The 23,950-nt window shown below is 43.5% G+C and overlaps 2 long non-coding RNA genes across 17 annotated transcripts in view; one reads left to right on the top strand and one right to left on the bottom strand.

The window, feature by feature from the left end:
• The window catches only part of LOC147374610 (uncharacterized), a 310,540-nt gene extending 293,195 nt beyond the window's left edge, over nt 1-17,345 (bottom strand). For all 15 annotated transcript variants that reach the window (XR_015162959.1, XR_015162971.1, XR_015162962.1 and 12 more), the window contains exon 1: nt 17,141-17,345. This is a non-coding gene — a long non-coding RNA (uncharacterized LOC147374610). The remainder of the gene's footprint in view (nt 1-17,140) is intronic.
• Nucleotides 17,339-20,657, top strand: LOC147374609 (uncharacterized). Of its 2 annotated transcripts, none has more exons than XR_015162974.1 (2): nt 17,339-17,495; nt 19,926-20,657. It is a non-coding gene; the product is annotated as an uncharacterized LOC147374609 (long non-coding RNA). The 2 variants fall into 2 exon arrangements; XR_015162973.1 differs by having other exon boundaries at nt 17,339-18,956.
• Nucleotides 20,658-23,950: the final 3,293 nt, after the last annotated feature.

The following is a 23,950-nucleotide window of genomic DNA, read 5'->3' as shown; positions in this document are numbered from 1 at the left end:
TTGGTTAAAGTGAAAAGTATTGTTTCACAGTGATCTATGCTCTTATTCATCCAAATATTCTGAACAATTTTTGGTATTTTTGACAAGCTCCCCAAATATCAAATTTTAATTAAAGTTCTTTTGATCTCCAGCTAATTTTGGAATACTTCAGAGAGCCCCTAAAGCATCTGAGAGAGAAATATTAAACTAACTAGCATTGTTTTGTATGTTAAATTGCAGGAGGCACTATCACAGCAGTGATCAACCTTCTTAGGTTATACTGTATGGATGTCATTAATAAAAGTGTTCTAGAAATTATATGAAATTCCAAAAATTTAAATATGCTTTGATATGATGTTGTTAGTCATAATTCTAGTTATTACCTCAAAATGTATGTCTCAGCAACTGGGTTAAGTCCCAAAGTCCTTTTGCATGGCAGTCAGATCTTTCACCGTAACTTTTTTTAGATGCCTTTTAATTTTCTCACAGGTTTTACTGTATGCATATATTATGAAGCCCCTGAATATTTCTGATGTTACATCTACTGCTTACAACATTGTTTATATTGGCTCTTTCTGGGTTTCACTAAATAGTCAAGTAAAGATGGATAATCCACAACTTTAACCCTCTTGTGCTGATAAGACTGGCTATTTCAGTAATATACAAGGTAAATCACAGGAGAACCTTCAGAAGATATTTTTGGAAGAGTCTTCTTTTTGCTTAGAGGAATATGATACTGCAGTGGTTACGAGCATGAACTCTGAATCCAGCCTGCTTTGGTTCAAATGCCAGTTGTGCCCCTTCCTATCTTAGCAACCTTGACCAGGTTACCTAACCTCTCTGTGTCTCAGTGTCCTCATCAGCAAAATGGGAATAGTAATAATAGGACCTAGTGTTGTTGGAGGAACAGTTCCTAGTACTTCATAAAGATCAGAGAGAGTACAAAGATGTTGTCTGTACTATATTTTGCCTGCAGTTTAGGGTATGTTTTTAAAATAATTCTATAACTTAATTACAGAGTCACATTAAGTCCAAACTCCATGCTCATCCTGGTTTCATCCTTCCCTCTCTGCCCAATCCTATATGTTGGCCAATCCTATATGTTCCTCAGCCAAAAGCCCCTCTATCAGCCACACTGTTTACCTCCCTCTTCATCAAACAAGGGATGGAGACTAACTTTTATTCATACCCGATCTCTTTATCTTCTGACTTCACCTTACCAAATTCCTTGTTTTCAATTTTTTTCTTTGCTTAATTTACTTGTGATTCCATTGTTTGTTATCCTTGTGACTCTAACCCTAACCTGTTCCATTTTCTCATTTCTGAGATGGAAAGAATCCTTTGCCTACCTCTGGGGGTTATTGTTGGGATCAAGACAGTGTGTGCATGTGCTGTGTGTGTATGTCTGGTGTATGTCTGTACTTTGGGGGTTATTGTTGGGATTGAGACAGAAAGTATATGCATATGCTTTGTATGCATATGCACGTATGATGTATGTATATACTTTCAAAGACCAAAAGCACTGGGCAAATGTCGAGTCTCATTACAGCCTCCTGTGTCTGTCAGTGGCAGCTCTTTGCCCTGCTCACCACCTACTAAGTTCTCAGCAAACAGAGATTTGGTGCTTCTCTGTCCTTCCCTGGAGAGTCTGGCTCCTGCTCCCTGATCTCCATTTAGAAAGACTGCTTGGCCTCACCATGAAAGTGAATAAAACAAGAACTGTTACAAGAGCTGGCATACTTTCAATTATTCAGTCAACGTTCTTTTTCAGTGAAATGGCAGAAAATCTTGGACATAAGACCATACCAGCACTACTAAGCCACAACATGAGGAAATTATGCTCTTTCGTTGTATATCCATGTATAAACATGGAAGGATTTTTTTTTCAGAACCACATGATGAAAATGATTATAATTTCTGCAGAGCAGAATGTAATCAAACTGACAGAATGCTTTTTTTTTCATTTTGTTACTCCAAACAGTGCTTGATTTTGTTGTGTTTATGATCAATGGTGCTGTTGTTTAGTCGCTAAGTCATGTTCCGCTCTTTCTCAACCCCATGGACTGTAGCCTGCCAGGCTCCTCTGCCCGCAGGGTTTCCCATGGGCCAGAATACTGGAGTGGGTTGCCATTTCCTTCTCCAGGGCACCTTCCCAACCCAGGGGTTGAACCTGTGCGTCCTGTATTGGAAGGCTGATTCTTTACCTCTGAGCCATAACCGTGACTTCTGAACTCCTTTGTCATTCACAGACAGTTGTTCACTTGGGTGCTTTTGCAGAAATGCTTCATCCTCAAGAAGATTCATAGAAAGGACTTTTTGAAAAGCATAGGTTTCTGATAACTAAGATCATACTGCTGAATTGGGTAAAAAATTAATTTTAATGGAAACTTTGATGGTTCATAAAACTGTTAACAGAAAGGATTAGTTATATAGTACTGAATGACCTGATAAATGTGATCAAAATTTTATGATTTTTGTCTGAAATATTATTGACTTTTTAAAAATTTATTTTTTTATTGAAGGATAATTACTTTACAGTATTTTGTTGTTTTCTGTCAAACCTCAACATGTATCAGCCATTCAGTTCAGTTCAGTCGCTCAGTCGTGTCCGACTCTGTGCGACCCCATGAATCGCAGCACGCTAGGCCTCCCTGTCCATCACCAACTCCCGGAGTTCACTCAGACTCACATCCATCGAGTCAGTGATGCCATCCAGCCCTCTCATCCTCTGTCGTCCCCTTCTCCTCCTGCCCCCAATCCCTCCCAGCATCAGAGTCTTTTCCAATGAGTCAACTCTTCGCATGAGGTGGCCAAAGTACCGGAGTTTCAGCTTTAGCATCATTCCTTCCAGAGAAATCCCAGGGCTGATCTTCAGAATGGACTGGTTGGATCTCCTTGCAGTCCAAGGGACTCTCAAGTCTTCTCCAACACCACAGTTCAAAAGCATCAATTCTTCTGCGCTCAGCCTTCTTCACAATCCAACTCTCACATCCATACATGACCACTGGAAAAACCATAGCCTTGACTAGACGAACCTTTGTTGGCAAAGTAATGTCTCTGCTTTTGAATCAGCCATAGGTATACATATATCCCCTCCCTTTTGAAACTCCCTCCCATCTCCCTCCCCATCCCACCCCTCTAGCTTGATACAGAGCCCCTGTTTGAGTTTCCTGAGCCACAAAGCAAATTCCCATTGGCTATCTATTTTACAGATGGTAATGTAAGTTTCCCTGTTACTCTCTCCATACATCTCACCCTCTCCTCCCCTCTCACCATGTCCCTAAGTCTATTCTCTATGTCTGTTTCTCCACTGCAGCCCTGTAAATAAATTCTTCAGTACCATTTTTCTAGATTCCATATATATGCATTAAATATGACATTTATCTTTCTCTTTCTGACTTACTTCACTCTGTATAATAGGCTCTAGGTTCATCCACCTCATTAGAACTGACTCAAATGCATTCCTCTTTATGGCTGAGAAATATTCCATTGTGTATATGTACCAAACTTCTTTATCCATTCATCTGTCAACGGACATCTAGGTAGCTTCCATGTCCTAGCTATTGTAAACAGTGCTGCAATGAACATTGGGATACATGTGTCTTTTTCAATTTTGGTTTCCTCAGGGTATATGCCTAGGAGTGGGATTGCTGGGTCATATGGTGCTTTTATTCCTAGTTTTTTAAGGAATCTCCATACCGTCTTCCATAGTGTCTGTATCAATTTACATTCCCACTAACAGTGCAAGAGCGTTCCCTTTTCTCTACATCCTCTCCAGCATTTCCTGTTTATAGATTTTTTGATCATGGCCATTCTGACCGGTGTGAGGTGATAGCTCACTGCGGTTTTGATTTGCATTTCTCTAATAATGAGTGATGTTGAGCATCTTTTCATGTTTTTGTCAGCCACCTGTATGTCTTCTTTGAAGAAATATCTGTTTAGGGCTTTTCCCCACTTTCTGATTGGGTTGTTTGTTTTTCTAGCATTGAGTTGTATGAGCTGCTTGTATATTTTGGAAATTAATCCTTTGTCAGTTATTTCATTTGCTATTATTTTTTCCCATTCTGAGGGTTGTCTTTTCACCTTGCTTATAGTTTCTTTTGCTGTGCAAAAGCTCCTTAAGTTTAATAGGGTCCCACTTCTTTATTTTTGGTTTTATTTCCATTACTCTAGGAGGTGGGTTATAGAGGATCTTGCTTTATGTCATCGAGTGTTCTGCCTATGTTTTCCTCTAAGAGTTTTATAGTTTCTGGTCTTACATTTAGGTCTTTTATCCATTTTGAGTTTATTTTTGTGTACAGTGTTAGTAAGTGTTCTAATCTCATCCTTTTACATGTAGCTGTCCAGTTTTCCCAGCACCATTTATTGAAGAGGCTGTCTTTGCCGCATTGTATATTCTTGGCTCCTTTGTCAAAAATGTGGTGCCCATAGGTGCATGGGTTTATTTCTGGGCTTTCTATCTTGTACTATTGGTCTGTATTTCTGTTTTTGTGCCAGTACCAAATTTTCTTGATGACTGTAATTTTGTAGTATAATCTGAAGTCAGGAAGGTTGATTCCTCCAGCTCCATTCTTCTTTCTCAAGACTGCTTTGGCTATTCGGGGTCTTTTGTGTTTCTATATGAATTGTGAAATTTTTTGTTCTAGTTCTGTGAAAAATGTCATTGGTAATTTGATAGGGATCACATTGAATCTGTAGATGGCATTTGGTAGTACCGTCATTGATTTTCCATACCCAGGAACATGGAATCTCTCTCTTGTCTTTTGTCTCCTTAGGTAAGTTTATTCCTAGATATTTAATTCTTTTTGTTGCAATGGTGAATGGGATTGATTCCTTAATTTGTCCTACTGATTTTTCATTGCTAGTATATAGAAATGTAAATGATTTCTGTGTATTGATTTTGTATCCTGAAACTTTGCTAAATTCACTGATTAGCTTTAGTAATTTTCTGATACTATCTTTAGGCTTATCTATACAGTATCATGTCATCTGCAAACAGTGAGAGCTTTTCTTCTTTTCCGATCTGGATTCCTTTTATTTCCTTTTCTTCTCTGATTGCTGTAGCTAGAATTTCCAGAACTATGTTGAATAACAGTGGTGAAAGTGGGCACCCTTGTCTTGTTCCTGATCTTAGGGGGAATGCTTTCATTTTTTCTCCATTGAGAATAATGTTTGCTATAGGCTTATCATATATGGCCTTTACTATGTTGAGGTAGGTTCCTTCTATGCATATTTTTTGGAGTTTTAGTCTTAAATGGATGCTGAATTCTGTCAAAAGCTTTTTCTACATCTACTGAGATTATATATGGTTTTTATCTTTCAATTTGTTAATATGGTATATCACATTGATTGACTTGTTTATATTGAAGAAGCCTTGCATCCCTGGAATAAACTCAATTTAATAAACCCATTTAATTCATTTACATTTAAAGTAATTATTGATATACATGTTCCTATCACCATTTTCTTAATTGTTTGGGGTTGACCTTGTAGATCTTTTTTCTTCTCTTGTATTTCTTGACTATATAAGTCCCTTTAACATTTGTTGTAAAACTGCTTTGATGGTACTGAATTCTCTTAACTTTTGCTTGTCTTTTTCAGGCAAGTTTTTTATTTCTCCATCAATTTACAATGAGATCCTGGCTGAGTATGGTAATCTTGTAGATTTTTCCCTTTCAGTACTTTAAATATATCCTGCCATTCCCTTCTGGTCTGCAGTTTCTGCTGAAGGATAAGCTGTTAAGCATATGGGGTTTCCCTTGTGTGTTACTTGTTGCTTTTCCCTTGCTGCTTTTAATATTCTTTCTTTGTGTTTAGTCTTAGTTTGATGAGTATGTGTCTTGGCATGTTTCTCTTTGAGTTTATCCTGTGTGGGACTCTCTGTGCCTCTTGGACTTGACTGATTTATTTACTTTTCCATGTTGGGTAAGTTTTCAACTATAATCTCTTCAAAAATTTTCTCATACTCTTTTTCTCTTCTTCTTCTGGGACCCCTATAATTCAAATATTAATGCATTTGATATTGCCCCAGAGGTCTCTTGACTATCCTTAGTTCTTTTCATTCTTTTTACTTTGTTCTGATCTTCAGAAGTTATTTCCACTATTTTATCTTCCAGCTCACTGATTCACTCTTCTGCTTCAGACATTCTGCTATTGATTCCTTCTAGAGTATTTTTAATTTCAGTAATTGTGTTGTTTGTATGTTTATTCTTTAATTCTTCTAGGTCTTTGTTAATTGATTCCTGCCTTTTCCCCATTTTGTTTTCAAGGTTTTTGGTAATCTTTACTATCATTATTCTGAATTCTTTTTCAGGTGGTTTGCCTATTTCCTCTTCATTTATTTGGACTTCTGTGTTTCTAGTTTGTCCCTTCATTTGTGTAGTATCTCTCTGCCTTTTATCTTTTTTTTTAACGTATTGTGTTTGAGGTCTCCTTTTCCCAGGCTTCAGGGTTGAATTCTTTATTCCTTTTGGTTTCTGCCCTCTAAGACTGGTCCAGTGGTTTGTGTAAGCTTTGTGTAGGTTGGGATTTGTGCTGAGTTTTTTGTTTGTTTGTTTTTCCTCTGATGGGCAAGGGTGAGTGAGGTGGTAATGCTGTCTGCTGATGACTGAGTTTGTATATTTGTTTTGTTTGTTATTTAGATGAGGCGTCCTGCACGGGGCACCGTGGCTGGGTGATGCCGGGTCTTGTATTCAAGTGGTTTCCTTTGTGCAAGTTCTCACTATTTGATACTCCCTAGGCTTAGTTCTCCTTAAAGAAGGCAATGGCACCCCACTCCAGTACTCTTGCCTGGAAAATACCATGGATGGAGGAGCCTGGTAGGCTTCAGTCCGTGGGGTCGCTACCAGTCGGACGCAACTGAGCGACTTCACTTTCACGCAATGGAGAAGGAAATGGCAACCCACTCCAGTGTTCTTGCCTGGAGAATCCCAGGGATGGCAGAGCCTGATGGGCTGCTGTCTATGGGGTCACACAGAGTTGGACACGACTGAAGCGACTTAGCGGCAGCAGCAGGGTTAGTTCTCCAGAGAAGGCAATGGCAACCCACTCCAGTACTCTTGCCTGGAAAATCCCATGGATGGAGGAGCCTGGTAGGCTGCAGTCCATGGGTTCACTAGGAGTCGGGTACAACTGAGCGACTTCATTTTCACTTTTCACTTTCCTGCATGGGGAAGGAAATGGCAACCCACTCCAGTGTTCTTGCCTGGAGAATCCCAGGGATGGAGGAGCCTGGTGGGCTTCTGTCTATGGGGTCTCACAGAGTCGGACACGACTGAAGCGACTTAGCAGCAGCAGCAGCAGGGTTAGTTCTCTGGTAGTCTAGAGTCTTGGAGTCAAGGCTCCCACTCCAAAGGCTCAGGGCTTGATCTCTGGTCAGGAACGAAGATTCCACAAGTGGTTTTTTATGGCATTAAGTGAGATTAAAACAAATACCCAAAACCAAGAAACCAAACAGGAACCCCAGACAAATGGCAGTTACAAAATCAGGCAAATAATAATTAAAATATTGGAACATACACATATACCCCCATAAGCAAAGTCAAAACAGTCCAACGAAAATAAAGTACAATAGATTGACCTCTCAAATAAAGGAAACCAAAATTATATCTACCAGCTGAAAACAAAACAAACTAAAGCACAAACTGGGAAAAAAAAAAAAAAAATGAAAGCAAGGTGCCAGTTGGGGAATAAAGCAATGAAAATAAAACAAATATGTTAAGAGGAAAGGAAAGAAAGAAAGAATAGACATGCAAAGTTAAATAGAGGTAGATAAAGAAGATTTATATACATTAAAGTTTAACTGCAAAGAACAGTAGGAAAAGCAAACAAAGGAATAAATGTAGAAAAAATAATAATAGGTTTAAAAAGTTAAAAATTATAAAAAGAGAGAAGAAAAAAAAAAGGAAAACTCCAGAGAACTGGAAAAGCCCTATGTAGAGGCCGAGCTTTATAACAATAGTAAAAAATGTGACTGAGGAAAAAAAATAAAGCTTAATTAGATTTCATAGTGCCAATAAAATTGACAACTACAATGAGAAGCAGGGGGGAAGGGATTAAAAAAAAGAGAAAAGAATCTACAGAACAAGCCAAAACATAAGAATAATAAATGAAAGCCCAGAGATAAATCCACACACCTATGGACACCTTATCTTTGACAAAGGAGGCAAGAATATACAATGGAAAAAAGACCATCTCTTTAACAAGTGGTGCTGGGAAAACTGGTCAACCACTTGTAAAAGAATGAAACTAGAACACTTTCTAACACCATACACAAAAATAAACTCAAAATGGATTAAAGATCTAAACGTAAGACCAGAAATTATAAAACTCCTAGAGGAAAACATAGGCAAAACACTCTCTGACATACATCACAGCAGGATCCTCTATGACCCACCTCCCAGAATATTGGAAATAAAAGCAAAAATAAACAATTGGGACCTAATTAAAACCTTTTGCACAACGAAGGAAACTATAAGCAAGGTGAAAAGACAGCCTTCAGAATGGGAGAAAATAATAGCAAATGAAACAACTGACAAAGATCTAATCTCAAAAATATACAAGCAATTCCTGCAGGTCAATTTCAGAAAAATAAACAATCCAATCAAAAAATGGGCCAAAGAACTACAGACATTTCTCCAAAGAAGACATACAGATGGCTAACAAACACATGACAAGATGCTCAACATCACTCATTATCAGAGAAATGCAAATCAAAACCACTATGAGGTACCATTTCACGCCAGTCAGAATGGCTGCGATCCAAAAGTCTACATATAATAAATGCTGGAGAGGGTGTGGAGAAAAGGGAACCCTCTTACATTGTTGGTGGGAATGCAAACTAGTACAGCCACTATGGAGAACAGTGTGGAGATTCCTTAAAAAACTGGAAATAGAACTGTCTTATGATCCAGCAATCCCACTGCTGGGCATACACACTGAGGAAACCAGACGGGAAAGAGACACGTGTACCCCAATGTTCACTGCAGCACTGTTTATAATAGCCAGGACATGGAAGCAACCTAGATGTCCATTGGCAGATGAATGGATAAGAAAGCTGTGGTACATATACACAATGGAGTATTACTCAGCCATTAAAAAGAACACATTTGAATCAGTTCTAATGAGGTGGATGAAACTGGAGCCTATTATACAGAGTGAAGTAAGTCAGAACGAAAAACACCAATACAGTATACTAACACATATATGTGGAGTTTAGAAAGATGGTAACGATGACCCTATATGCGAGACAGCAAGAGAGACACAGATGTATAGAACAGTCTTTTGGACTCTGTGGGAGAAGGTAAGGGTGGGATGATTTGAGAGAATAGCACTGAAACATGTATATTATCGTATGTGAAACAGATCACCAGTCCAGGTTTGATGCATGAAACAGGGTGCTCAGGGCTGGTGCACTGGGATAATCCAGAGGGATGGGATGGGGAGGGAGGTGGGAGGGGGTTCAGGATGGGGAACACATGCATACCTATGGCAGATTCACATCAATGTATGGCAAAACCCACTACAATATTGTACAGTAATTAGCCTCCAATTAAAATAAATAAATTAATAATAATAATAAATGTTTTTCTTGAGTCACTGCTGTCAGAGTCCTTTCCCTCTCTGGGAGTCACAGTCCACCTCACCTCCCTAGGATAACCTCCAACACTGTGCTGAGCTCTGGACCTGCTGTGGGTGCAGCTCAGATTCTGATCTGGTCCTACTCCTGTGTGTTCTTGCCTCCAATGTCCACAGCTATCAGAACTAGTGAGCTTTCTTTTGTGGGGGCTCTCAGTGTCCTATTATATATTCCTTAGACGTGGAGTCTCCGAGTTGATCGTGTGGATTTAACCTGCAGCTTATACATTTGGTGGGAGGGTTTTGGGTCTTCTTCCTTAGCCACACTGCCCCTGGGTTTCAATTGTGGTTTTATTTCCACCTCTGCACGTGGGTTGTCCACTGGGGTTTGCTCCTGAGGCTGCCCTGGAGGACTTGGTTTGCCCCTGTGAGGGCCAGGTGTGGAGGTGGTGCAGCTGTTTGTGTCACAGGGGTTCTGGCAGCACCAGGTACTCAGGGGAGTTGGCAGCTAGGGCAGCAGGAAATATATAGTGGTCTAGAAGGGTATGGGGGAGAAGGCAATGGCACCCCACTCCAGTACTCTTGCCTGGAAAATCCCATGGACAGAGGGGCCTGGTGGGCTGCAGTCCATGGGGTCGCTCTGAGTCGGACACGACTGAGCGACTTCCCTTTCACTTTTCACTGTCATGCACTGGAGAAGGAAATGGCAACCCACTCCAGTGTTCTTGCCTGGAGAGTCCCAGGGACGGGGGAGCCTGGTGGGCTTCCGTCTATGGGGTTGCACAGAGTCGGACACGACTGAAGTGACTTAGCAGCAGCAGCAGAAGGGTATGGCAACCAGTATTGGCCAATACGCTCCAGTCTTCTTGCCTGGAGAACCCCCTGACAGAGAAGCCTGGCAGGCCACAGTCTACAGGGTTGCAAAGAGTTGGACAAGACTGAAGCGACCCTGCATGCATAGACAGAAGACATTTCTTTTTTGCCTGTGGCAGCTCTGCCCCCATGAGTGTTGAGCATGAAGGTGGTGCAGCTGCTTGGCTTGTGGGGACCCTGGTGGCGCCAAGTTTGCAGGGACATGGACTGCCTCCGCTGCAGAAGTTATGGTCCCATCAGAGTCTTTTTTCGAGCCTCTTGTAGCTGGTGATCAGAAGTCCTCTTTGATCGTCTTTCTCCCTAGCTTTGCCTGTTCAGGCACTTAGAGGGCTCCCTTGACTGGGTCCTTCTCTGCTGTCAGACACATAGAGGGGCCCCCCTGGCTGGGGTCCTACTCTGTAGTTCAGTGCACTCGGTGGGTCAGTCTTTCTATTGTTCAGCTGCCAATGAGAGACAGAGGCTATGATGATGGGTCCACCCCATTATGCATGACTCAGCAGTATCGCCTTGCTTCCAAGTCTGCCCAGCTTTCCTCCACGGGCATTTCCCCCCATGATCTCCTCCCTCACATCCCCTTGATCCGTCTCTACGCAGACAGTAGCAGCCCTCACCCTGGGATTGCTCCCAACCCTAAACTCCAGCTACCAGCTGCAGTACCTTCCAGGGCACCTGTGTCCCTGTCTGGGGGTACATATGGCTGCGGCAAGGACTGATTCTCATTCCATTTAGGCTGCCACAGATCAGCTGTTTCACTCTCAGCCTTAAATGTTTCTCCTCTGACTCAGATAATTGCCCAATATGGGGACTGGACCCCTGCTTCAGTTCCCCCACCCCTGAGGGCAGGTCCAGTCTTACTCACACTCCTGTTTTTCCCACTAGTTCCTTCATGCTGCTGAGTTTTGTGTAGCTCACAAAAACTTTATATATTTATATTATAAATATATAAATATATAACTTTACGTAATATATATTATATATATATAAATTATATATTATATATTTCATATATTTATAATATAAATATATGTATATATTTCGTATTTATAATATAAATAATATATGTATATATTTTATATTTAATATTTATAACTTTATAAGATTATATAACTTTATATATTCTTTTGCACTGGTCTCCTTTCTGCTCTCAGCTGGTGTTCTGCATGCACTTCTGTGTCTGAAGGTGTATTCCTGATGTATCCATGGAGAGAGATGTACTCCATGTCAACCTACTCCTCCGCCATCTTGTTCAAAATCTGTTACTGACTTTTAATCTGTTTTCCAGATATAAGAAACTCTTTCCCCTTAACCTAATTATAATTTATAACAGCTTGGGAAATTACACTTTTGTAAGTGAAATCCAAACACTTCTCTTCTCCCTCTACCTGATCCTTCCAGGAACTGGAAACTCTTAGGTTTTCTGTAGATTTATCAGATGAATAAGAAAGGTCACCTCCTGACTGGTACAAGAACATCAAGATATCTGGGGGACTTCAAGAAGAGGAGAAATCACCCAAATATATAGATTACAGGCACAATCTGATGACAAGCCAATGGTATAGCTTTCCTGGCCTTTAGTTCATGAGGTTCTTTATGAAGAGTTCCAGAATAACCAATTTAAAAGAGCCTATGTGATCAATCAACCATAATCAGACTTACTTTGTCAACAAATTAGTTTTAATTTGGCTATATTTGGTAAAAAAGAAAAAAAAATGAGGGCAATTTTAGAAAGAAAAAGATGTTTCAACGGATATTAAATTCTAGTTTTGTTGATTCAAGTCAGTATTTACTGCTTAAGACTCACTTCCCAAGTAGCTCCTTGTTACTACGTTACTTTACTGTAAAGTTTGAGTCATTAAGAGGATATTCTAAGCCTTTTTTCTGAAGTCAAACAGTACTCTAAGTCTGGATGAAGGTAAAACGCCCCATGACCTGCAACCAGGTGATTATACTTACTAGAAAAGGCATCATTTAAACAACTCTTATCAGGTGTTCTTAAATACCTCATGCACAATGCAACTGAAGGGACTTAACTCTTAATTCATATTTATCACTTAAGAAAGACCTCTGAATTGGACTGGTCTATAGAAAGGTCTGTTGATCCCAAGTGATATCCGCAAGAGGACAAAAAAGGGATGACAGCCATGGCAGACAGCGAACCCAAGAATCCAAACCAGATCAGTAAGATCTATCACACCAATTCAACTGAACTTTTCCCAAAACTTTGTCTCCCTATCAACACTGAAAGTTATTGTTTTATTTCTAACCACACTGTTGCCACCAGGGTTTAGGATGGAAAGAAAATTCTCTAATGAAGTTGTCACAGGGTATTATTACGCAGGACATGTACCACTCCTTGCTCCAGGCCTGTGGCTTGAAATGCATGTATGGTGTTTGTATGAAAATTCAGTGTAACTGATAATGTGTATAACCTGCAAAGTGCTTCCCCATCCGCATGCCTCTGTGCTTATTTATTTTGTCTCATTATTTTCCCCCAACTTGGATAAGCAGGCAAATTACACACACACACACACACACACACACACAAACACACTAGCCCTAGCACTGAGGTTCGTCACTGACCCAGGGCAGGCAGCTACCATTATGGCAACAAGGGACAATTACTTTGATTATTCATGCATTCTATCTAAGTGGGAAATGTGCTGGAAATTTTCACATATTGAGGTCTGGGAAAGTCATTCGGGCTTATAACATGACTTAAATTGAACTTTAGGCTAACCAGAACAGCCCATTTGTGGCCTATTAAACATACACTGTACATCTGTTTTAACCACTGAAAAATACGTTAAAAAAAATAGAATAACTGTTGTTCAGTTCAGTTGCTCAGTCGTGTCTGAGTCTTTGTGACTCCAGGGACTGCAGCATGCCAGGCCTCGTTGTTCAGGAATCCAAAATACAGCCAGGTAGACACTGTGGATGTGGTTTCAGACACAGTTCTATATTACTGAGCACTCAAGTTTTCTAAATAGTATCCGACTCAAGGACACAACCAGATGTTCTCAAAAGATTATCTACTAGCAGCTGCCAACTGCATCCTTATGGTCTCAAGGTCTCCTCTTGGAGCTAGGAAACCTTGCTCTTACTTTAAGAATACAGTGGCAAACAAGGTGGCTCAAGCCACAGCCTCCTAGGTAGGCACTGGATTCTTTAGCCAGGACACTATTGGATAATAAAATTGCTTTAAATAATATTTTGGCAAAAAGGGAGATGTGTGTAGTGACCAACAACTGTTATGTATAATTTGTATCCCTGGCCTGGAGAGCTGTATGTCAATCAATGAAGTAAAAATGGTCTCTCACCCTATACACAAAAATAAACTCAAAATGGCTAAATGACTTAAATCTAAGATGTGACACCATAAAACTCCTGTAAGAGAACATAGCAAGACATTCTCTAACATATAACACAGCAATATTTTCTTAGGTCAGTCTCCCAAGGCATTAGAAATAAAGGCAAAAATAAACAAACGAGACTTAAACTAAGAAGCTTTGCACAGGATAAACAAAACCAAATGAAAAGACAACTTATGGAATGGGAGAAAACATTTGCAAATGATGTGACCAACAAGGACTTAATTTCCAAAATATATGAACACGTATATACTTCAATAACAAAAAAAAACCCAAAAAAACAACCCAATCAACAAATGAGCAGAAGATCTAAATAGACATTTTACCATAGAAGATATACAGATGGCCACCAGGCACATGAAAAGATCCTCCACATGGCTAATTATTAGAGAAATAGAAATCAAAAGTATAATGAGGGATTACCTCACACCAGTCAGAATGGCCATCATCAAAAAGTCTACAAACGAGAAATGCTAAAGAGGGTGTGGAGAAGAGAGAATCCTTGTGCACTGTTGGTGGGAATGTAAACTGGTACAACCTCTACAGAGAACAGTATGGAGGTTGCTTAAAAAACTAAAAATAGAGCTCCCATATGAGCCAGCAATCCCACTCCTGAACACACATTCAGAAAAGACAAAAATTCGAATTCAAAAAGATACATGTACCCCAATGTTCAAAGCAGCACAATTTATAGTAGCTAAGACAAAGAACCGTGATGACAGCCTAAATGTCCATCAACAGATGAATGGATAAAGATGTGGCATATGTGTATACACACACAAATACAATGGAATATTACTCAGCCATAAGAAGAATGAAATAATGTCATTTGAGGCAACGTGGATGGACGTAGAAATTATCATACTAAGTCAAACAAAGACAAATATCATATGCTATCGCTTACATGTGGAACCTAAAAAAAAAAAGATACAAGTCAACTTATTCACAAAACAGAAACAGACTCAAAGACATAGAAAACACACTTATGGTTATCAAAGGGGAAAGAGGGGGCAGAGACAAATCAGGTGTTTAGGATTAGCAAATACAAACTGCTATATATTAAACAACAAAGTCCTACTGTGTAGTACAGGGAACTATATTCAATATCTTGTAATAAATTATAATGGAAAAGAATTTAAAAAAAAAACCATATGTGAAAGTCGCTCAGTCATGTCTGACTCTTTGTGACCCCATGGACTATACAGTCCATGGAATTCTCCAGGTCCAGAATACTGGAGTGGGTAGCCTTTCCCTTCTCCGGGGAATCTTCCCAACCCAGGGATTGAACCCAGGTCTCCTGCATTGTAGGTGGATTCTTTACCAGCTGAGCCACAAAGGAAGCCCCCCCCAAAGAATACATGTATGTGTGTATGTATGTTATACATGGATAACTGAACCACTCTGCTATACACCAGAGACTAACACAGCTACTGAAAGCCCTACCGGTGCAAGAAGTTGCCTGAATGCTGACCGCAAGCACATCAACCCCATACATATGACATATGGATAACTGAATCACTGCTGTACACAACTAAACTAACACAAACTAAAACTAACCAGTAAATTAACTGTACTTCAATTAAAAAGAAAACCTTAGAGAAGTTAAAATGCAAATACAGAGCAATTCAAAAAGCTGCTCGTTTACTGGATATATGTAAAGAGAACCCACTCCAAAACTTGTTTTCCATCTAAAATAGGAGGACTATTTGGAGGAATACTGCAAGATGCATTTTAATCATCATCCTCATTGTGATATGTCTGCTAATTTTCCAAGCTCTGTACATGTACTATGACAAAGCAATCGAAGAGAGAGGTAATGTTTTCATAACACAAAATATCAGTGCTAGGCTTGAAACTGGGGCATATAACCAATTCTGAATCCATTCCTCACATTGAGGAAGGACTATACCCCGTTTCATCAGGAAATACCCAGAGCCCCATTCCCTCTAAGATTTGGGGAAAGCTGAAACAGGGTGGAAGCTGAAACCAAATCCTCCTAAAAGTGAGTTCCTTGGCCAAGTTTATGATTAACTTCTCTAACCAAAACCATTCCCTTTCTTGTCCTGTACCTGTTCTCTGTCAAGTTTGAGGACTATCAAAGAAAAGAAGGGATTGTAATCAAGTAGAACGTTATGGGGCTCTTCCTGAACAGATTCCCCATATTCTCCATCTACCTCTTGTTTATGGGAGAAGGCAATGGTACCCCACTCCAGTACTGTTGCCTGGAAAATCCCATGGTTGGAGGAGCCTGGTAGGCTGCAGTCCATGGGGTCGCTAAAAGTCGGACACGACTGAGCGACTTCACTTTCACTTTCCACTTTCATGCATTGGAGAAGGAAATGGCAACCCACTCCAGTGTTCTTGCCTGGAGAATCCCAGGGACGGGGAAGCCTGGTGGGCTGCGGTCCATGGGGTCACACAGAATCGGACACGACTGAAGCGACACAGCAGCAGCAGCAGCAAGCCATATCCTTGAGCTGTTTTGCAGCTACTAAAATCCCTCCCAGGTGGAAGAAGTTAACTGAATGCTGACCACAAGCATGTAGACCCCAAACTGATTAGAACCAGAAGGTTGATGCTGACTCCTGATTACCTCACTACCGACCAAAAATAGGAGACTGTCCACCAGCTGATCCCATATCCCTCTTCCTCACCCTACCTTTAAAAACCCCTCCCTGAAAGTCATCAGGTAATTCAGGCCTTTTCCTTTGGATGTTAGCTTCTGGTACTACTTGCCTGATGCCCTGCAATAAACACTGCACTTTCTTTCACCACAAGCCAGTGTCAGTAGATTGGCTTTGCTGCACTGGTGAGTGGACCCACATTGGGCTGAACAACAAAAGTCAGTTACAAAAGACTATGTATTATAAGATCCCATTCTGTCCATTATAGGCAAATTCATGGAGATAGAAAGCAGATTAGTTGTTGCCATTAGTAGGATGGAATAGGGAGTCATTGATACTGGGTACAGAGTTTCTTTGGGGGGTAATAAAAAATGCTCTGGAATTAGATAATGGTGACGGTTGCATGACCTTGTGAAAATACTAAAAACCACTGAATCGTACACTTTAAAAGGGTGAATTTTGTGGTATGTGAATTGTAACTCAATTTTTAAAAGTCCAATTTGTGTGTGCACACACACACAAATCCTACCACATAGGACAGTTAAGAAAATGCCTGGGCTTACGTGCACAAGGCACAGTGTCCAGCAGAGTTCCTCCAGGAAACAGCTGTTTTTATTTTCCATAGTCCACGTAGGGTCAGAAAGAGTGAAGGGAGGAAAGCCATAAACACAGCTACATCGGCCTGACGTCTCCGCCTCTGACGTTGGCAGGGCCACTCACCGCTCCTCCCCTGCAGTCCACTGCCCGGTATTCCTGCCTCTCAGCTCGGCGGACGGTCCGGCTTCCACCACCGGGGCTCTTCAGGCAGGCGGCCCGAGGTGCGCCTCCACCCTTGTCCTCTTGCAGACCTCGTCGCGCCTTCGTCTTCCCTGCTCAGGCCTCTCCCGCTTGTCCGCTCGCCCTGCCCACCCCCAGAAAACGAACCGCGAGACCAGGACACTTCCGGCTTTAGCGTGAGCCCACCCCTCTCTCCTCTCCAGGTGCTTCATCTTTAACCAAAGGCCTGGTTTCTAGAGTGGAAAAACCTGCTTGGCCCTGGGTTGCTCTCACCATGGGCTCACCACTGAGACCCAAGGTGAGGAGGCTGGGGTGCCCCCCACCCCCGCCCCGGGCAGGTTCTGAGGGTGGCTAACAGATGGGTGGCAGGCTGCAGGGAGCAAGAGCTCAGGAGAGAGTGTCATCAGGATCTGCTCTCTCCTGCTAGTTTCTTCCTTCACGCTGGAGCCAAAGTCACAGCTCACCCAGGAGGGCAGCTCCTGCCGGCAGGATAAAAATACCCCTCAGTTTGACTACTGAGCCCATGCGTGGCCAACTCAGCCATGAAAGGCCAGGAGAGAGCAAACAGGGCGGAATGGCGCTGACTTCCCTGCTTGCTGACACATGGACGAGGCGGGATAAAGCCTTGATGATGAGCATGAATGTTTCTTTTATTGTTCATCAAGCCCTTCGAGGAATTATGGGAGCTCCAGACCATTTTCTCAGGGGGAAAAAAAAATCCATAGAGGTGTATTTTCACACAAAATTACAGACAATCTCAGAGGATATACAGAACTCTTGATGCTAAGAGGTCTATAATTCCCTGGGCCAGAACAGACACTATAGCAGAGCAGAAAGGATTTAGAAGCCAGCCATTGGAAATAGCATTAAGCTGCTGGAAAAGGGTGGAAGAAATGGTGTTGATCTCCACCCTGAGAATCCTTCCGTCTGCACCAGGGATGCAGCACAGTGGGGGATACTCTAAATGTGAGACAGACCCTTGGGCACTACAGCGCAAGACCAGAAATAGTAAGGAGATACCTTGGACCAAAATCGATAGAAGAGCTCCCTGGGAAGCAGCTGGAGAAGAAAGCCCCGGAGAGCTGATATATAATCCAGCCTCCACCGATGAGGCATTTCTAAAATCAACTGCCGCATCCCTGGCTGTCAGAGGTGGCCTCTGTCAGGTGTTAGAGGTTTCCAGGGCACTTCGGATCAGCTAGTTCTCTGCCAAGTCATGCGATCACCACCCTAATGCAAAGAGTGAAAGTTGCTCAGTCGTGTCTGACTCTGCAACCCCATGGACTGTAGCCTGCTAGGCTCCTCTGTCCATGGAATTCTCCAGACCAGAATACTGGAGTGGGTAGCTGCTCCCTTCTCTAGGGGACCTTCCCAACCCAGGTCTCCTGCACTGCAGGCAGATTGTTTACCAGCTGAGCCACCAGGGAAGATACACTAATGCTAAAGCCAGCAGTTATGCAACACTGAGATTAGTGTTCCCACCAGTGGGTGGGGAGGTCGGGGGGCAGGGTTTGTAGCAGTGGAAGGAGGAGCATCTCAGTGCCCTTGAACATACGGGAAGTGCCACCAGAGGGTCAGGCCATAGGATCAGACAGGAAAGAAAGAGACGTGAGAGTGCCTGAGGGGGGGGGGGTCCCAGAATTCCATTGAGAACAATCGTGTTTTTCTCCAATCATGTTTTTCATGCTCAACAACTGTGGCTCCTCTTGAGAACTCAAGAGCCAGCATTTGGGCCTGTTGAGAGCAGCAGAGTCCTCAGGTCAGTCTCTTATCGATTACTTATCAGACGTAAACACATATTCTGTATTAAGGGCAAAGATTCTATTTTCAAAGAGGTTCATTCAATTGATTGAAGAAGTTTAACTGAGAGCACTGGAACAGCCCAGGCTGCTCCATGGTCTAGCCAACATTCACCCTCTCTCCCACTCTGCCCAGTCTGGTCTGTACCTCTCTGCTCCTGCTGCCTCCACATTTCTGATTACAAGTGTCCCATCGCTCTCAACACACAGTCACTGTAGAGCAATGGGATACTTGTAACCAGAAACAGTTTGCAATTGCTTCAATGTAATGTTGGTATCTACAGCTTTGCCCAGCTTCAGAACTCAACCCCTAGCAAACACCTTGAAGGAAAAGAAGCCTTGGTCCAGGCATGAGGCAAGGTGGGCTGTAGTCTTAGTTTTTCACTCAGTTCAGTTCAGTCACTCAGTCATATTCGACTCTTTGCGATGCCATGAATCGCAGCACACCAGGCCTCCCTGTCCATCATCAACTCCCAGAGTTCACCCAAACTCATGTGCATGGAGTCAGTGATGCCATCCAGCCATCACATCCTCTGTCGTCCCCTTCTCCTCCTGCCCGCAATGCCTCCCAGCATCAGAGTCTTTTCCAATGAGTCAACTCTTCACGTGAGGTGGCCAAAGTATTGGAGTTTCAGCCTCAGCGTTACTCCTTCCAAAGAACACCCAGGACTGATCTCCTTCAGAATGGACTGGTTGGATCTCCTTGCAGTCCAAGGGACTCTCAAGAGTCTTCTCCAACACCACAGTTCAAATCAATTCTTCAGCACTCAGCTTTCTTCACAGTCCAACTCTCACATCCATACATGACCACTGGAAAAACCATAGCCTTGACTAGATGGACCTTTATTGGCAAAGTAATATCTTTGCTTTTTAATCTGGTTTTTATTTCTGGTTTTCCACTAACATGTATGTTTTTCTGTGTCCCTCAGTTCCCTCAGTCTCCTCACTTGGATATCAGGGGACCGGATACAAAGAGCTCTGTGATGCCTTTTGACTTCCCTGTACAGTCAAGGACAGCTGCAAGGTGGAGATCTTCCAAAGGTCACCAAGAGCACCAAGCCTTCTAGCCCCAGTGCCAGGGAAGGAACTCCAGTGAGGTTTCTGGAAAACATTCCAGTTCTTTCACCCAGCTCACACCATAGCCCTCTGAAAAGGTTACACAGTGTCTCCTCGAAGTCCCGTCAGTGGAAATTCAAGTGGATTGTTATTGCTTTCTTCTTCCAAGGCCCATTCCCTCCTCCCCTAATAATGGAACCCTAGTTTTCCTTTAAGGAATTGTCCTTTCTCTGTTGCCAGTCCTTGAGGGTTGAGCTCCAGGGACAGGCTCATGAAAAGCTGGGCAAAAAGCCTATTTTCCACCTCGGTGGTTGACTGATGATGGGATAAAGGACAAAGGCAGACTCAAATCAAGACGTTGGCCAGAGATGCTGGAGGCCTTTGGCTTCTTTATGGAATGAAGTCTCACAGAAGAAATCAGAGCTGGGAGCTGAAGAGGAGACAATTGTTGAGAACAACATTTGAGCCCCTAGATCCAGCCATGCCTGAAAGCCTATACGTGGACTTTCAATTACCTGAGCAAATAAATCCATTCCCACTTTTTTGTTGTTGAAGGGAATTTGAATTGAATTAGGTGTCAATAATAAAGTGTTCTTTGAACTTTCTGCTTTTCTCATTCATGCATGCCTGTCAATGTTGCCAAATCTGAGTTATTTCTGATTAAAAGAAGAGGAAGGGGAGGAAGAGGGGGAGGAAGTAGCAGAACAAGAGAAAGAGAGAGAAGGATAAGAAGTAGAAGTTGTTAAATCTAAAAGCTGCATAAAAGGCAAGGTCTAATGCACTGTTGGTAATTATATATAGCACTGTTGTTACCACTTCCTGCCCTGTACCCATCAAAAATATCACTCATTTATAAGAATTCTTCTCAATGCAGAATTCTTGGCACCCACTGCTAATCACCTGCAGTTGACTCCAGCCTGAAATCTATTTCCAACAAAGCTAAGACGTCTACTGATTCAATGGACATGAACTTGGGCGAACTCTGGGAGATGGTGAGGGACAGGGAGGTCTGGAGTGCTGCAGTCCATGGGGTCGTGAAGAGTCAGACACGATGTAGCTACTGAACAACAATAAAGACCCCTACAGCACTACACTGTGACTGATGCCAGTCCCAGGACTGGGAGATGGTTTAAACCAAAGCAGAGCATTAACCACCATGGCCAGTCTGGAGGACACGTTGATCCCAAAGACAGAAGCAACTTTGCCATACTGGCAAAATCAAATAGTGCTAATAAGTAGCCCCGAGCCACTGCTAGGGGCTTAACCCACAGGGCTAGGCGGCCTCACATGGCAGCCTCAGGGTGGAGGTGGGGGACTCAGTCCTGGCCCATGCCCAGTGTCAACACTGGCCACAACGTGACGACCCTGTATGCCCACTGGCAACTCGGGGCTCCCACGGCTGCCAATTCTGAGCAGGTGACATCTTCTTGGGCATCAACCTCTGACGACAATAAGTGCTGGTTCTAAGCTGGAGCATTTCTAATCCTCAAGCTGACGGATGCTTTTCTGCCTCCCTCAGAACTCAAAATCAACCTGACGTTTCTCAAATCACATCTTGAAGGCAAATGAGTCTGTAACGTGCACCAAAGCCTAAGCCAGCCAGGGAAAGGAGGAGAAAATAGAAACATCCTGGCTCCCTCCCCTAAATGTGAATATTCTTTCTATATTGGTGGGGGCAGGGGGAGAGGGGAGGGGAACATCTCCAAGGGATGGGAAGTTCCCAAGAACCAGGTGCTCTCTGGTGTCCCTGAGGGTTCAGAGCAGCCTCACGACACAGGATGAAAATTAAGGAGAAGCAAGACTGGCGCATGAAGAGGTGAGGCGCCTTCGACTTCCCAACGAGACAGCCCGGCCTGAGGCAGACCCTGGAGGAAGCCCCCGGGCAGGGCCGGCACACGGGCTACTTAAAAGAGAATTAGGCAGCAGCTGCTTCTCCTTAGACTGGAGAGGTGGTCGAAGGGGCTTTGTGTGAGCCTGGATCAAAACACGCCTATCAAGAGGGATCAAGAGCCTGGCCAAGTGCACTGCAGACAGAAAAGGGAATGAGTTTTTTTTTTTTTTTTTTTTTTAGCAAAAATGTAGAAATCCGGAGAAAACTGCCTCATATTTTTAAATTGTAGCAACGGCTGTCCGATGACCATAATCCTCCTCTCCCCTTCACCCACAGATCAAACTTTAAAAATGCAACCTGTTAGTATTTACAGTGATCCATTCAACAGAAAAGAACCGCTGCACCCCTTGGGATCCTGGACAACCGAGCTCCCTGGGCCTCTAGCCTGGATGAGGTGGTCAGGCCCTCCTGCTTTAACTCCTTACAGCTGCAAACAAATGGGACCCAGTACAAAACCAGGAGGCCGTAATCAACATCCCACACAGGGCAGCTTCACTCGGCAGTCATTAGTTCCCGTGCTTACAAGGTGACTCCAGAGGGCCGATTACCGGGGAGAGGAGACGGTTTAGGGAGATAAAAAGACTTCGTCTTGTGGGGTGGCAACACCCGGTGGTAGACTCAGGCACAGGTCTTCTGAGATGGGAGGCCCTGGCGAGAGAGGAGCAGCAATTCCTCAAAGGAAAACTGAGGGCTACGCTTTGAGCCGTCCCAGTGGGAGAGCTGGGGTCTAGCATCGTGAAGGCTGCTGAGGGCAAGGACACGGGGCGTCCCGGGTTCAGTGAGCAGCAAACGCACAGCCCTAGAGAGGACAGGGGTCCGAGGGGTCCAGCGAGCCTTCCTGCTTATGTGCAGGTTGGGGTAGCGAGGTGGGGCCCCTGGGGCAGTATATTCATCTCCTCAAAGACCACAAAAGCCAGGCTGAGGAATCTGCTAAATGAGATTCTAACAAAAGCGATGGCCGGCCATGCTTGTCTGGCCCAGAGGCGAGCAGCGCGGGACCCACTGTGCGCATGCGCCGAGGGCTGGACGCCGTCTGCCCGCAGCCCGGCTTCCAGGCTGTTCCGCTGGGGCTGCTGCTGGGGCCGCGCACCCCGGGGCGGGGAGGCCCAGCGTTTCTGTGCCTTTGGAGAAGCCGCCCGGGACTCAGGACGCCTCCCGGCCTAGCTGAGCTCTCAGAACTGCGGTGGGGCGGTCCCGGACTCCACCCCCGCGGGCCCACGCATCCGGCAGACTGGCTTCTGTGCACCTGTGTGGACTCTGAGCGCATCACCTGGGACGTGGGAGGGACGGCGAGACGCTAGCCCTCGAGTCTCTGACTGGGATGGGCCTATTTGAGTCGCTTTTGGGTTGTTGTTCGGTCGTGTTCAACTCTTTGCAACCCCATGGACTGCAGCAGCCAGGCTTCCCTGTCTTTCACTATCTCCTAGAGTCTGCTCAAACTCATGTCCATTGAGTTCGTGATGCTACCCAACCATCTCTTCTTCTGCCACCCTCTTCTCCTTTTGCCCTCAGTCTTTCCCAGCATCAGGGTCTTTTCCAGTGAGTCACCTCTTCGCATCAGGTGGCCAAAGCATTGGAACTTCAGCTTCAGTCCTTCAAATATTCAGGGTTTTGTGTCCATGTGCAAAACTGCTATTCTCCCCTGTAAGCCAAGGGTCCACCCTGCTGCCTCCACTGCAGTATTTGGGGGAGGTCTGGGTCATATTGGCTGTTTCATGCAGGTGGGACCTCTTTCCTCTCTCTCCAGCCCCCCACCCCATAGCAGCCCCCACCAAGTCCCCCCTTCCCCCCAACAGACTCATTAACTTTGTGTGTCAAATATCTTTTCCATTTAATTAAAAAAAAAAAAAAAAAAAAAAAACAGTTAATGTCACACGGGGCTCCAGAAATACATGCTTTTGAATTCCAGCCAAGGAGAGGGCTGGAGAGCTGAGATCTGCAGATATGGCTGGCTTCCACAGACAAGTTTGTGCAGCGCTGACCAGCTCGGTCCCTCTGCCCATGAGA

The sequence above is a fragment of the Bos grunniens genome, chromosome 4 (genome assembly GCF_055505025.1).
Source record: "Bos grunniens cultivar Pamir isolate PY7600 chromosome 4, Bosgru_T2T1.0, whole genome shotgun sequence".
In the NCBI taxonomy this organism is placed as follows: domain Eukaryota; kingdom Metazoa; phylum Chordata; class Mammalia; order Artiodactyla; family Bovidae; genus Bos; species Bos grunniens.
The sequence above is the reverse complement of the archived record's forward strand: the minus strand, read 5'-3'. Positions and strand labels throughout refer to the sequence as shown.